At 35.3% G+C, this 6,000-nt stretch overlaps 1 long non-coding RNA gene across 1 annotated transcript in view; it reads left to right on the top strand.

Annotated features, from left to right (window-relative positions):
• Positions 1 to 421: 421 nt before the first annotated feature.
• LOC103101572 (uncharacterized) overlaps positions 422 to 6,000 on the top strand; it is an 80,440-nt gene continuing 74,861 nt past the window's right edge. The window contains exon 1 of the long non-coding RNA XR_008917502.1: positions 422 to 553. This is a non-coding gene — a long non-coding RNA (uncharacterized LOC103101572). The remainder of the gene's footprint in view (positions 554 to 6,000) is intronic.

Raw genomic sequence — 6,000 nt, 5'->3', positions numbered from 1 at the left:
CTTATTCCTGAAAGTTATGTCTCACTTCATGTGACTCTAGAATGCATTAGATTGCTAGTCTACCATAGAACAATATTGCTTCATAATGAGCTTGCAGTCTGCTAAACTCCCTGGCACAATCTCAGACAAAGAGTCGTCTTTCCACGCTTCCCCTTATTTGTATGTGTAAAATCAATTTCTTAAAATTAACTGTAAGGCTTACGTTTTTCCATATTAAATTTCACCCAGAGGCAATCACTTCATGCCTGGGTGCGGGTAACTGAGAGTGGACTGCAATTCAGCATCTTTGACTTGGGAAGTGCAAGGGAGGTTTCTGGCAAAAAGCCTGGTATTGAATTTGCAAAACTACCCTCTGTTTTTTTCACCCACCATTTTCCCCAGTAGTGACAGTGGAGCTTAAAATAGAAATGCTTCACATTTCTAGAATGCTGTCCTCCCACACCCTGGTGAGGCAGATAATAGTTGTTTGTTGTTTTTACAGAATGAAAAATAGAAATTAAAAAAGCCCAACTCAAGATACCAAAAAGGTAGCCCTTCCCTCAGGGAATCCCAGGTAAGTGCACTGCCTTTCTAAGCTCATATTCTGGGAAATTTGTTCTCTTCTTAGTTTGTTCAGAGGGAAAATATAGACCTTAGCCAGAGGAAAGCAACAGGACAAAATCCATGGTTAATTTGCAGTTAACCTATGTGGCTGACAAGTGGATAACCATTTCCATTTTTATTTTCAAGTCAAGTTTTCTCATATACCTGGACAAAAGGAAAGAGCTTTTCAAAAAGTAATCAGGAGGCAGGCAGTAGGGATAGAATCAACAATGCACCAAAAATGGCTTCCTGTTTCCCTTGTCCTCTGGCTTTCTGATTTCAGTGACATATTTCCAGGGTGACTCTCTTGTCTCTGATTTTTTAAGTCAGACCCTGCCTGCCCTCCTCTGGTCTTTTTACACCTTCACAGGCAAGGACATCAAAAGCTAATGTGTCAGCCAGAAAAAAAGGAGTAAAAGAAAGATGTCATAAATGAAGACTGATAAATATATTTTATTTCATGCACAAAGGATAAAAATATGACTTTTTAAAATGGATGAAGGTGTATGGGGCTTCAGGGGACCAGCCAAGATTTTTTGTTCTTATGTTTGTACTGCTTTTCTTAATTCCTAGATAGATATGATAATTAAAAATAAAAAAAAATCTTTCCCTTCACATTATATGTTGTATAATTGTGTATTCTTCTCTCTCAGATCAAGAGACCAAAATGAGATAATATTTGCAAGGCACTTAGAAGACTACCTGTCCTATCGTAGATATTTAATAAATGCTTTATTCTATTATCCTATTATCCCCTTACCCCATGGAAAGATTTCTAGCTAAGCCAGTGCATCTACATAATATCCCTAAATGGATTTATTATCACCCCTTCTCCATTTCCATAAGAGAATGAAATGGCCTTGAGGGACAAGGAGTTTTGATTTGTCTTTTAGATTCCACTAACATGGTGTTTTACACATAGTATGCCTTTGATAAATATTTATCGAATTGAAATGAATGGAGTCTTTACCAGATAGGTTAAGAATGATTTCTGTAAAGTAACACTGCCTGTAATCCAGATGTAGCATCTGAAGTGGAGCAATGGGGAATTTGACTTAACCAAGATCATTTTGAAAATCAACTGTATGAAAAGACTAATCCCAGTCTCGTCTGTCTCTCCATTTATAAGATAATAGATCTAGAATTGGAAGGAATTCCAGAAGCTATATGTCATCCAGTAGTTCTCATTTTTCAGATAAAGAAATTGAGGCTCAGAGAGATTAAATGGCTTGCTCTATAAACATGGAAAGTGGGTCTTGAACCCAGTTAATTTGACCAAATGCAAAGTTCCAATCTAAAGGAAAGGAAGGGCAGTTCACTAATTTTACTTGAGAAAATAAAGGCACATTTATATTTTATTTGTACATTGAGGGTCTTGTAGATTGAGTTCCTATGTCAGGAAACTAATGACACTTTTCCTAGGCTTGAAGTATGATTTTATGCAGTTGACATCTGGAGTGGTTCCATTCTGACTACCTTCCAACATTTGAGGAAAAGAATATGAAATTAGTGAGAAAGGATGTGTATTTAGTCAACAAATCTGATTTTAAAAGCCATAGTTGATATCTATAATATGTAGTACCTTGGGCAAGTTCCCTGTACTCTCAAGCTGGAGTTGTGTTATCTATAAAACTGAGGTAAGTTAGACTAGGGGAACCTTAGTTCCTTTCCAACTCTACATCTCTTAAGCTTAAGGAGCTGCCTTCAATGGAAGGAAGAAAGTTGATTTTGGGCCAGAGAGAAGAACCAGAATCAAGTCTTAAAAGTATCAGGGTTATAAATTATGGCTCACTATGTACTTCCAAAGGAAGTACTTTCAAACACTGAAAGCTATTCAGACATATTATGGACCCTATCTTGAAGTAGTGAGTTCTCCATAATTACTGCTGTTCAGTAAGATGATATTCTTTGGAAACGGTATATGCCAATTATGTGAGCTGAACACTCAAATTCTTTCCAGTATGCTTCTCAGAATCTCTAGGTTGGAAGGAGCCTCTGAGGCCAGTTCATTCCCAAACATGAATCCTCCTCTGTCACTTGATAAGTGGTCATCTAGCTGTTTTTCCCTTAGTGAGAAGATATGACCTGCAGACCATTTCACTTTAGCATAGGTCTAATTTTAAGGGAGTATTTTCTACATCAAATGTACATATCCATAGACAGACAGACAGAGAGAAAGATAGATAATACATTCATACATACATAGAGATAGAAATATACAAATTCTACTCATTGACCCTTTTTCTGCTCAACTCTCTGGAGTAAAACTGAATCCAATTGATTCCTCCTCTGTGTGACACCATATCCTTTATTAGAAGGTATATATACACCCATGGGTCTTCTTTTCCCTAATCTAAACTTCATGAATTCTTTTTCAAAAGCCTTTTTTGGTATCATATTAAGGAAGGTCCATCAGTCTTTTTATTGCCCCCTTTTGGAGTCTAGTTTAGCTGAGAATAATCTAAAATGTGATGCCTCAAACTCAACCTGGCACTCCAGAATTGATCTAACTAAGGAAAAGTATATTGGGATTATAACCCCCTTAGTCCTGAACACTAATGACTATATTAACACAGATTGAATTTACCTTAACTTTTCTGACTGCAAAATAAAAACGTTGACTCATACTGAGCTTATAATCCACTAAAACTCCCAGAGCTTCTTCATTTTTATTACCATATCTACTCACTCATTTTGGGTTTTTTTAAGTTTTTATTTTGAAATTTGTGTTAAGCTTTGAATTAATTTCTTTTAAACATAATATTTTCATGTTAAATCTAACATTCAAGCCTATCAAAGTGTTTCTCGATAGTAGCAATTCCTGTTTGCTTTTTGTCTCATATATAGATTTGATAAGTACCCTCTTTACCTCCTTAGTCAAGTCAATGACACAAAGGTTAAACCACATATAACCAATATTCATAACTGGGGCAGTAGAGACCTCCATTGAAGTTGGTATAAACATGTGTGTGTGTGTGTGTTGTCTTTGATTCAGACCATCCAACAAATTTTATTTTTTAATTTACTACCTACTATTTTGTTTTCCATTGGTATAAAAGAATAGCTTGACAATCTTTGTCAAATGCTTTGCTAAGTTCTAGTTAAACTAGATCTTTAAGATTTCCATGTCCTTTCAAAAAGGAAATGAGATTAATTCAATGTGTTTGACTTTCTTGGTGAGGTCATGATGGATCTTTGTGATCATTGCTTTCTTTTCTAAGTTTACTAATCATCTTTTTAACAAAATATAAGAAGGATAAGGCCATTTTCCTATTGTCCCTGGGAAACTGGGCAAAGTTACTGTTCTTCCCTTTCTAGGTCAGTATTACTAAATGCTTCTTTGAAATTTAAGGAAACTTCAAAAATTTGCACAGCTCTTAAGGTACATGTCTATGTGATGATGGCAACTTCAAAGCAGTGTTTATAGTCATACTAAGTCTCAAAAAGATTCATCATTAAGTAACTTGTAGATGGACTGGGGTATAAATATTGAATCAGGTAGAAGAAAGAGCCACAGCCTATACTTGGGGTGAGCACAAAATTGACTTGTTCTAACCCAGGATGACTGGTAACCTTTCTGCTTATGGGAGCATTGAATAAACACGGTCATTTTCTCTCTTCTCCAACCCCTCCCTACTCCACAGCAATGCATGATAGCAAAACTTTTTGTACAAAAATCTATGAGATCTTGAGAATGATTTGGCAATTTACGTTATTATCTTGAGGCTTCATTTCCCCCCTCCCCCCACTTTTTGAGTTAGCAAATTCCATTTTCTAGGTTAAAAATTCAGGAAAGTATAGTAGTGTCTGCCCCCTTTGCCTAGAGTAAGTTTGTATATGATGAAGAAATTTCAGCTTTGGAAAAGTGTAAACATATTTTTGGTGGAGACCTGAGGGACAATTTTGAATATCCACCTTGTATAGTATAGGAATCACTAAAAATAAAAAGTAGAAAATATGTTGATGAGTCCTGATGCATGTTATCCTGGAGTAGTCTCACAAAAGAAGATGTAATTCCTAGAAGAGAAAAAACTCCCAAACCTCTGAAGTAGCAGAGGAGAGCTTTAGAAGAAGTAGAAAAAACAGAATGAGACTATAATCTCTCTTCCTCTGAAAATCAGCAAAGCACAAGTTCAAAGGTCAAAAATAATAGTATTTGAGAACTTGAGGGATTAATTGCTTCAGTTATGATGTTGTAGTAGTGAGTGGCCTGAGGGACTCTAGAAGTACACTAAAGAATCAGTGAAAGTCAGGGCTAAGAAATCATAAGGGACAGTAAGTTGTAAGAAGATTACTTAAGTAGTGTTTTAACTGAAATGCAACATTTTCCCTATTAGTGTGTCAATCTGTGGGAGAATGTATACCTTTATGTAAGTGGTGGTGGGATGCTGCCACTAAGTCTATTACTTGAATTTAAGTTATTTAAACAAATAAATTCATACTTCATTTTTAATGGTTCCTGCTTGGTTAATAATCATAGTGGGTTTCTGCACCATTTTTATATGCTTTAAGTTCTAGACTTGGCTCCTGTCATACATTCTAAAAGTTTTATAAATTAAAGTCAAGCTCACTAGCCCATAGATGGCCAACTATATTCTTTTCTTCCTCATTTAATATATTTAAAAAAAACAAAACCAGATTTCCCTTTTCCAGTCCCATCAGAAAGAAATGCTCCATGATTCTTTAGAGATCAATAACTGCAAGTTAGCAATCACATCAGCCTTGCCTTCTTAGTCTTTCATTATATAATTAATTAATCTAGGCCTGATGGCTTGGATTCATTGACATCAACTAGAAGTTTTATTGCTTTACTTATCTCGAGTGTCTTCTTTTTGTTAGCCATTTATGGTCTTTGCTTTCCAGTCCAAATATCATTCTCCTTGGAGGAAAAACAAAAATAAAAACAGAAGAAAAATAAATATCAAGTACTTCTTCCTTCTTTATAATATCTGCTATTGTAGTGTTATCTCCATCTGAAGCAGTCAACCCTTTCTTTTTTTATTAATTTCTTTTACCCTATATAGCCCATATGTACATATAACATATACACATACACACACACATGCCTTCTTTGTTCTTTTCTTCCTCCACTTATTCCAATTTGTTCTGAGCTTTAAGACTTTTATTCATTTATGTATCTACCTTTGCTTATAAATATATATGTTAATCTAAGATAATTGATGAGTTCCCTGATCACTGCATCTGTCCTTTAAGGAATTATTCTTCTCTTGTTGCTATTATTACACCTCTTGGAGTTTTTGGTTTATTTTGGTATGTATGTGTGTTCATAACTTCCTTCTTGAAAGCTTGTCATTCCTCTTGGAATTTACCTCCTCTATAGACTCTTAGTCCACATGAGTCTATCTTTTTTACTAGACACTTTGGAATCCACTGGATTCCAAATCCACACTGAACTTC

The sequence above is a fragment of the Monodelphis domestica genome, chromosome 3 (assembly GCF_027887165.1).
Source record: "Monodelphis domestica isolate mMonDom1 chromosome 3, mMonDom1.pri, whole genome shotgun sequence".
Classification (NCBI taxonomy): Eukaryota; Metazoa; Chordata; class Mammalia; order Didelphimorphia; family Didelphidae; genus Monodelphis; species Monodelphis domestica.
Note: the sequence above shows the minus strand (reverse complement) of the source record. Positions and strands in the feature narration are given on the sequence as shown.